The sequence below is a fragment of the Palaemon carinicauda genome, chromosome 15 (assembly GCF_036898095.1).
Source record: "Palaemon carinicauda isolate YSFRI2023 chromosome 15, ASM3689809v2, whole genome shotgun sequence".
NCBI classification, from domain to species: domain Eukaryota; kingdom Metazoa; phylum Arthropoda; class Malacostraca; order Decapoda; family Palaemonidae; genus Palaemon; species Palaemon carinicauda.
Window position 1 is genome coordinate 63,272,130 of NC_090739.1, and position 10,000 is coordinate 63,282,129.

Genomic DNA, 10,000 nt, shown 5'->3' on the forward strand with positions numbered 1-10,000 from the left:
ATTTATTTATTCATGCACGGTACATTTCCATTTTCAGAATACTTCCGTAACACGGAGTTAAGAAGTACGCATGTGCTTGAGTAGTCTTTTTTTTTACCGGGAATTGAATGACTCTTAAGATGTTGCAGCTCGTTTCATAATTATCTCGAAGGATTCTTGGGATCCATTTTCCTAACCTTAGTCAATACTTCTCTCTGTGTCTTAAGACGCAGATGCTGTAATATTGCGCAAGAACTCTTTTAGACAGGATACTGTAAAAGCAAACGGCTAGACCATACTTTACACAAAATAACTATTATTTACCAAGTGAATTGAATTTAGTCAGTCATTACTGCAATAATGTGATAGAAATGAAAGAGTACGAACAAATTTATTTTATGACACTAAATAGATAAGAAATATTGGTTCCTTTGTAGTGCGTTTAGCGAGATTGAGGCTGAGAGGTGTCGCTCTGTTGAAAAGCGGAAGATTAAAAAGAAAAAAGAACTTTAGAATGAAACCTCGGCTTTTCCTTACTGCTCAGTCTCTTCAGCTTAAAACAAAGGAAGAGAAATTTAGAAGAATCTTATATAGGAATTTGTGTATTTTTCAAATACTTCAAATGATTATTATACTGATAACGATGATAGTAATAAGAGGAATACGAATACGATTATAAAAAGAGAAAGTCTCTCTCTCTCTCTCTCTCTCTCTCTCTCTCTCTCTCTCTCTCTCTCTCTCTCTCTATATATATATATATATATATATATATATATATATATATATATATATATATATATATATATATATATATATATACAGTATATATATATATATATGTATATATATTTATATATATATATATATATATATATATATATATATATATATATATATATATATATATATATATATATATATATATATATATATATATTTGGGCTCAAGCCATGTCGTCCTGATGGAAGTTCCTATAGGGTAGCTTCCTAGGGTATATTACAACTACGGCGATATTCCCAGAGAATTTACCTTAAGGTACCAGAATTCTAACTCCTGGAGCGAATATCCCTCATGAAAGGGATATCGCGACATATCAGAGGACGTATTCTTGACACGCCACATGGCAATCTGCACCCCAAACAGAGATTACGTATCGAGGGGTCAATTGGCAAGAAACGAAATCGGGAAAGAAAGAGGGGGAGCCGCTCCCAAGGCTCCCTATTCTCCAGTTTCGTAAGCGTGCCTGGCGCCAATCCTGGCGCCATCTGTATTCCTTTTTGCGTAGCTTAACAACTCGGTGTTTTTTCCTGTGTTTCTCGCAAATCTTGGATTTATTCAGCTTTTTATGGCTTCTCCAACTTCGTCGGCCTCTGATAAGTTGAGTACCATGTCTTTTATGTATAAATGTAGGCTCTTGGTAAATCTTTAAGTGATTAATAGGTTTAATCTTTGTTACAAGAGCCGTAGCCTACCGGAGGCGTCATGGACGCTGTCGCTCGCTAGGTATAAGTTTAGTTAGCCAGAGCGACATTCCCGGTTGTTTTGCTTTAATAAATTTTAGCTATTTAGCATTACATAGGATTTCCTTTCGTGCTTTAGTATTATTTTGGCGAAGTATTCGCCAATTCTGGCCTACGCTAGGCCATGTAGCCTAGTCGTTTGGTCCTAGTACTTCATGTATGATTTTGGTTTTTCCGAGTGTATTAAAATTTTATTGAAGCTTTAGGCTGTTTTTTATACATTTAAGATCATGTTGAATATTTCCAAGATAGTATACGAGTGAGTTTCGGTGATTTAGGTAATCGATTCTCTTGGTGCCTAGGCTAAGTTGCTTATGGAGCCTTAGTATACTTTCTCATACTTCCCGGTTGCTTTCTTTTCTTCGGAGAAGGTATGCAATCCCTTTCCCTCTGTTTAAGCCTTGGGCTTATCCCTAAGTGGTTTATCTGAATTAACTTTCGATAAAACTATACTGGGGTGTTACTGTACCTTCCTGTTCCAGTAAGTCTGGTTTCAGAGAGGGACAGAACAACAGAGTTTTTAGTCTGAGTCTGTGTTTGTCTGGCTTGGGGTAGAGTCTCCCTCGCTGGCCTGACACAGACATAGGAGGCTTAGCCTCCTTAGGTCACTACCGAAGGTTTCTGTACGAGATGATTCCTTCTTTTGTGATCTACCAGACTAGTCCTTGTTGCTGTTCTCGGGGGAGGATAAGATTCTTTCCCTGGGAGTAGCAACACCTTCCTTGCTTTGGTTCTCTGGGAGCTGGCAAGTATTTCTGGCCTCCCTCCTTGAATCTCCCTTAGGCTAAGATGAGTTTTCTTGGCTGCGGGTGATCCTTCACTAAAGCAAGGTTGGTAGGACCCTCTTTTGTCCCTTCCCCCTCTATCTCCGTAATGGCCTAGCCATTACAGTACTGTATGTCATTCTACATCTGGACCTAGGATAGGTTAGGATGTGGAATTGACTCAGTCCCTTGCCGGCCGGCAGTCTGCTTTGAGTGCTTCCCGGACCTCCCTTGGTCCCTCATCCATGCCTGCCTGTAGAACCAGACGGCATTGGTCAGGAAGCCTGAATTAGATTCTCCCCTTCCTTATATGCACTCTTTTGGATTGCCGGGCTTGGAGGTAGTGTACGCTCTTATCCCGGCATCCATTCTGTTTTCTTCTAGTGCTGTACCCGACCCGGCTGCCGGCCTATGAGGCCGTAGTCCTCTGGTTCTTTTGCTGCTGGCTGGCATCGGTTGTGTACCTTTGCCGGCCGGCTAATGTCAGCCCTTGTCTGCCGGTCGCCAAGAGTGTGGCCGGCAGCCGGGTACTACCTTGTGTAGTTGCTGGCCGGCGGTCATTGCCGGCCGACATTGGCTGTTGCCGGCCGGCAGTTACTGCCGGCCGGCACATGCATTTGAACCAGCGTTCTGCCGCCTTATAGCTGTTAAGTAGTATACTTTAAAGCTAGTTATGGTGTGTGCCGGCCGGCACATAACCTTCTATACTGTACCAGTATTCTTCAGTATAACATATACTGTAAGAAGAAAACTATAGTATAAGTTTTGTACAGCACTGTGTGTTCTAACACTTTTGTGTTGTCTTGCACAGCCCTTTGCTGTTGCCTTACAGATAAGAAAGTGAGTTCTTTCTTGTCTATTATCCAGGATTTTAAAATCATTGCTTAGGTGTGAGCTCCACCTGTTTCCTCTGGAAACTTTGCATTGGTTATTCTAGAAGAGATTAACCATTCGATTTTATTATCTGGAAGGCTGCAACAATTGGTTGTGAAGGAAACACAAGTGTGTGTCTTTCCTTTCTGAATTGTTATGCTATACTATGCATATCCAGTGATACATAGTTCACTTGATACTCATGGAAATTTCTTCTCTTTACAGGAGGACCCTCCGAAGTGCGGAAGTGTTTTCTGCAACGTCCGCAGTAAGAACCTCTGCGGACATGAGTTTTGTAGGAGGCACGCAGCATGCTCTGTCTCCAAGGGTGATCTCCAGTATTGGGACCCTCAGGTATGTACCGTGTGCACTAACCTGATTACTGAGGCCTTTGATTCCCCTAGGACGGCGGAATCAAGGGATATAGCAAGGGAGAAGCTTCGTACCTGGGTAAGGGGCTTCCAGAAGAACACCTCTGGACCTTATCTTCCAAGTGAGAAGATGAGGGCGTATCTTTTCCCTAGGGCATCAGCTGATGCAGTGATTCCCCAGCCTCAAGAGGAGATCCCCGAAGTTCAGATCCAGGTGGATGCTGAAGTCGCGGTCGCTATGCAAGACATCCAGTTGGATGACAGGATGTCTGACGTGGACGAGCGTCTGGAGGAAGACCTCCTGGCAGAAGCCCAGGATGAAGTTCAAGCCCCAGACGTTGTAGAGGAAGAGGTCGACGAGGTGTCGGCTACTCCGGTTCAGATCCCGGAGCCTATTCCCTCAACATCGGCCGCTCTCCCAGTAGAGCTGGGACAGGCCCTCTCCTCCATTGTTGGAATGATCCAACAAATGCAGAAGGAGAATCAGGAGAAGGCGGCTGCAATGGAACTGCGGATGCAGAGCCTTGCAGCATCACATGGGCCCCAGAAAAGGCTCAATGTGAAAGACCTTCCCTTGTGCTCAGATGCTAACCCATGGAGGTATGCTGAGCACATGCCGATGACGACTGGAAAGATCGTCATCTCGGATAAGTAGGGTTCAGTTCCCCTAGAGGAGGTGGAATTCTGGCCCAGCAAGGCGTCATATCCGGACTGTTATGTCCGGCTGAGGAAGGAACCAGCTTCAAAGGAGGAGACAGAGCCGAAGGAGGTCATAGTGATGGACCATGCTAAGGCTCAAGCTTTGCTTTCATCCTCGATGAAAGAGAGGGGCTTCTCGAACTCAAAGGTAGCTGCATTGTGTAAGAAGCTCCCTTCCTTTGTGTCCTCTCCTGCTAGAGCCTTCCCCTTTTTACAGAAAGGGTTTGCGGCTGTACTAAAAGCAGTCGAGGCCGGCAAGCCTTGCCCCTCCCTGGAGTAGTGTAAACCCTTGTCGCTGGCCCTGCCTATGGACCACAAAGACTGGAAGGACGTCCATCTTACGTTCTCAGTTGGGAAGTTGGAGGCTGATATTGCCGGACGTCAGTTCGGCGAGGACCTCCCTAAGCTGTCTGACTTTCTTTTGCGGAGAGAGTTCGAGACAAAAGAAAGACTGGCTGCCTCAATGTCTCTTCAGACTACTCTTGAGACGATGGCAAGTGACCCCAAGGTCCATGAAATGTTCATGGTAGTGGCCAAGACTCATCTGGCCACAGTGACGAAGGACCTTTATGGCTTCGTCAAGGCGAGGAGAGCTTGTAGGGAGTTCGTGTTCACCTCGGCTACGGTGAGGCACGAGCCAAGGAAACTAATCTCCTCCAACATTTGGGGCAAAGACTTTTTCCCTAGCGATTTGGTCAAAGAAGTTGTTGATAAGGCCCCCTTGGAGAATAGAAACCTTCTCCAGAAGTGGGGCCTGGCTATCAAAAGAAAGTCTTCCCCGGAGGAGTGTCCTCAACCAAAGAGGAAGACTATGAGGACTAAGCTACCGTCTCGGCCAGCCAAGCCTCTTAGACAGCAACAGCAACTGCAATTGCCATTGCCTTCAGTGCCCCAGATGGTGGCACAAACCCCGACCACATTTCAGTGGGTACCCCAGGCTGTGTCGACACAGTCCACAGCATTCACCCCAACGTTCGAAGGGCAGTCTACTTCCTTTCGAGCAAAGCCTAGAGGAGCAGCCAGAGGATCGTCTAGGCGCCCCTCAAGGGGAAGGGGATTCAGGGGTGGTCGCAGTCAGGGAGGCAAGACATCAGGAAGGCAGTCCAAGTGAGATGATGCAGGTAGGAGGGAGACTTCAGAATTTTCGGGATCGGTGGACCTTCGATCCCTGGGCCCACAGCCTACTCAAGAATGGACTGGGCTGGAGCTGGTACAGCACTCCACCCCCGTGCCCTCGGTTTTTCCAACATTCCACCCCCGTTCTGGAGGAGTACGTTCAAGAACTGTTGGAGAAAAAAGTGATCCGAAGGGTGAAGTCCATCAAATTCCAAGGGAGGCTGTTTTGTGTTCCCAAGAAAGACTCGGAAAAGCTCAGAGTCATTCTGGACTTGTCGCCACTTAACAAGTTCATAGTGAATTGCAAATTCAAGATGCTAACACTGCAACACATAAGGACCTTACTGCCCAAGAGGGCATATTCCGTCTCTATAGACTTGTCAGACGCCTATTGGCACGTTCCAATCAACCGTCGACTCTCCCCCTACCTAGGGTTCAGGCTACAACGAAGACTATACGCCTTCAGAGCCATGCCATTCGAGCTAAATATAGCCCCAAGGATTTTCACGAAGCTTGCGAGCGTAGCTCTCAAACAATTACGCCTAAAGGGAATTAAGGTAGTAGCCTACCTGGACGACTGGCTGGTGTGGGCAGCATCCAAGACAGAATGCTTGCAAGCTTCCAGTCAAGTGATCCAGTTCCTAGAGTACCTAGGCTTCAAGATCAACAGAAAAAAGTCTCGACTTTCTCCATCTCAAAAGTTCCAGTGGCTGGGAATCCACTGGGACCTAATGTCACACCGTTTCTCCATCCCGGCGAAGAAAAGGAAGGAGATAGCGGGTTCTGTCAAGAGACTTCTAGATTCCGAAAGGATATCAAGACGCGAACAGGAGAGGGTACTGGGCTCTCTCCAGTTTGCTTCGGTGACAGACCCAGTGCTGAGAGCACAGCTAAAGGATGCAACCGGAGTTTGGAGAAGTTATGCATCAAACGCGCGAAGAGATCTGAGAAGACCAGTTCCGCTTCGGCTACGTACTCTTCTCAGGCCTTGGTCCCAAGCCAGACATCTAAAGAAGTCGGTTCTTCTTCAGCCACCACCCCCGTCGGTGACGATTCACTCAGACGCCTCGAAGGAGGGATGGGGAGGTCACTCTTATCGGAAAAAAGTCCAGGGAACTTGGTCCAAGCTATTCAAGACCTTTCACATAAACTTTCTAGAAGCTATGGCAGTGCTCCTTACCTTAAAGAAAGTCTCCCCGCGTCACTCGATCCGCATAAGGTTGGTGATGGACAGCGAGGTAGTTGTGAGATGCTTGAATCGACAAGGATTGAGGTCACCACCTCTCAACCAGGTGATGTTGGCCATCTTCCGATTGGCGGAAAAGAAGAAGTGGTACCTGTCGGCAGTTCACCTTCAAGGAGTCCGCAATGTGACAGCGGACGCTCTATCCAGGTTCACACCGATAGAGTCGGAATGGTCCTTAGACGCAGGATCATTCTCCTTCATTCTGAATCAAGTCCCAGAACTGCAGATAGACCTCTTTGCGACGAAAGACAACAAGAAGTTGCCCCTGTACGTGTCCCCGTACGAGGACCCCTTAGCGGAAGCAGTGGACGCGATGTCCCTCGACTGGAACAGATGGTCCAGGATTTATCTATTCCCTCCTCACAACCTTCTGTTGAGGGTCCTCAACAAACTGAGATCCTTCAAGGGGGTAGCGGCAATAGTGGCCCACAAGTGGCCGAACAGCGTGTGGTTCCCCCTGGCATTGGAACTACGGCTGAAGTTTGTACCGCTACCAGATCCAGTTCTGACCCAGCGAGTCCAGAAGTCGACTGTCTGCGTTTCATTACAGAAAACCCGGACCCTGCAGCTCATGATTTTCTCTCCCTAGCGGTGAGAAAGCGTTTCGGGATTTCGAAAGCCAGCATAGACTTCCCAGAGGAATATAAGTGCAAATCTACTAGAAGGCAATATGAGTCATCTTGGAGAAAATGGGTGGCCTTTGTCAAGGCGAAGAATCCGCAGGAGATCTCGACAGACTTCTGCTTATCTTTCTTCATCCACCTCCATGGTCAAGGGTTGGCAGCTAACACGATTTCAGCATGTAAGTCTGCTTTGACAAGACCCATTCTATATGCCTTCCAGGTTGACCTAGGTAACGAGATCTTTAATAAAGTTCCGAAAGCCTGCGCTAGGCTCAGACCTTCAGCACCTTCAAAGCCCATTTCATGATCTTTAGACAAAGTTCTTCATTTCGCTTCTCTGTTGAGCAATGAGGAGTGTGCGTTAAAGGATTAGTGAGATTGTAGCCCTCCCGAGAGAGGCAGGTCGTGTTCAGTTCCTGGATGGGGGAGAACTGAACCTGTTTCCGGATCCTACGTTTCTCGCCAAGAATGAGTTACCCACCAACAGGTGGGGTCACTGGAGAATCTGCCCTCTGAAAGAAGATGCATCTCTATGTCCAGTAGAATGCCTAAAAGTCCAACTTCATAGAACTTCAGACTTCAAGGGTGGTCAACTATTCAGGGGAGAAACATCAGGCTCAAATTTATCTCTGAATCAACTCAGAGCGAAAATCACATATTTTATTCGCAGAGCGGATCCTGACAGTACACCCGCAGGTCACGATCCGAGGAAAGTTGCCTCATCCTTAAATTTCTTTAATTGTATGGATTTTGAACATCTCCGTTCATACACTGGCTGGAAGTCTTCCAGAGTGTTCTTTCGCCACTATGCGAAGCAAGTAGAGGAACTAAAGAGATCTGTGGTAGCAGTGGGTCGCGTCGTTAACCCTACTGTTTAACTCTGCGAGGAACAGTGGTTTTAATTGGGACGATTAATTCCAGGGTGAGTGTGTAGTTACATACTGTACTACAAACTAAGTGAGGGCACTGAGTTGCCCACGTAGACTGTTCCATTTCCAAAGGTGAACCTAGCATAAGTGCAGACATGTGTGCCGAGCGTTTCTAACGCTAATGTGATTGATTTGTAATACAGACTTTTATGACTTTGATACCTCGGTATCTTAATAGTGGCATTTAATGTTTTTTTCTTTCAGATAAACAAGTTTTGTTTACTATCATACTTATGCTTAAAGTTTTGGGTTATCCTCTTCTTATATATATATATATATATATATATATATATATATATATATATATATATATATATATATATATATATATATATATATATATATATATATATATAATTGTTGTTAACCTGTCTATTTATTGTCTGTCAATAAACTTGTTCTTGAGAACCATGCGTCTCCTTCGCCTGTGTCAATTTATTGGTATAATTGAGCATTCATTCTATGTACCTTATCTGGGATAATTCTAATAGAATTGTTCCTTTATGCAAGCTATGTTGCATTGGTTTATGCCTTCCCTTAACGGGAGGACTCCGTCCCATAAGGGGACGATGGCGGTTTTACAAGTTTCCTCCTATGCGGATATAAACCTTTGACCAATACAAGTATTGTGCGGAGAACTGGTCGATATTTCATATTGACGCAGTGGTTCTTTACAAACTATGCTTTACTTAATATAGGGTGAGACCACTATATTAGCTTGCCTGGTATTCATACATAGGTATATGTACTCTTCGAGACTTTTCCAGAGTCTAGTAGGACTCTTCCCTGTAGGGGGCAGGAAGCTCTAACATGGTTTATAGTTAGTTGAAAAGATGTATAACGGTAACATCTTAGGTCTCTAGGTCTAGTCGACCGGGGAAAAATTACCTCCGGGGAGTACGGCACGTTCTGAGAATCCACAGATACAGTAATGCTCTGGTATACTTCCATCAGGACGACATGGCTTGAGCCCAAAAAACGGATTTTGAGCGAAGCGAAAAATCTATTTTTGGGTGAGATGGCTATGTCGTCCTGATGGACCCTCCCTCCCCTTTCTATGAAAGGGCTGTAGGACCCCTCCCTACATACAGTATCTGTAGCACCTCGTGTACGCTACAAGGAATACGGATGGCGCCAGGATTGGCGCCAGGCACGCTTACGAAACTGGAGAATAGGGAGCCTTGGGAGCGGCACCCCCCTTTTTCTTTCCCGATTTCGTTTCTTGCCAATTGACCCCTCAATACGTAATCTCTGTTTGGGGTGCAGATTGCCATGTGGCGTGTCAAGAATACGTCCTCTGATATGTCGCGATATCCCTTTCATGAGGGATATTCGCTCGAGGAGTTAGAATTCTGGTACCTTAAGGTAAATTCTCTGGGAATATCGCCGTAGTTGTAATATACCCTAGGAAGTTACCCTATAGGAACTTCCATCAGGACGACATGGCCATCTCACCCAAAAATAGATTTTTCGCTTCGCTCAAAATCCGTTTTATATATATATATATATATATATATATATATATATATATATATATATATATATATATATATATATATATATATATATATATATATATATATATAGCCAGCAGTCACTCTCAGCTCTCCCTGTCCTTCGGGCACGGGTGAGGGAGAGTAGTCATACCACGGTGAAAGGAAGTTCCCGTGCAGGTATGTACATATCTATCTAAATATTTAGCCGTCATTTTAACGGGTCGTGTACACTAGTTACATCATAAATTACCAGAGTCAAAGATGCAATTTCCAGTTATCAAATTACTTTTGCTATAAGATGAAATTACAAAATTATATAATGAAGAAGATAAGAACAGATAAACATGTAATCCAAGATAGTCTTCAGAAAGAGAGGAGAGAGAG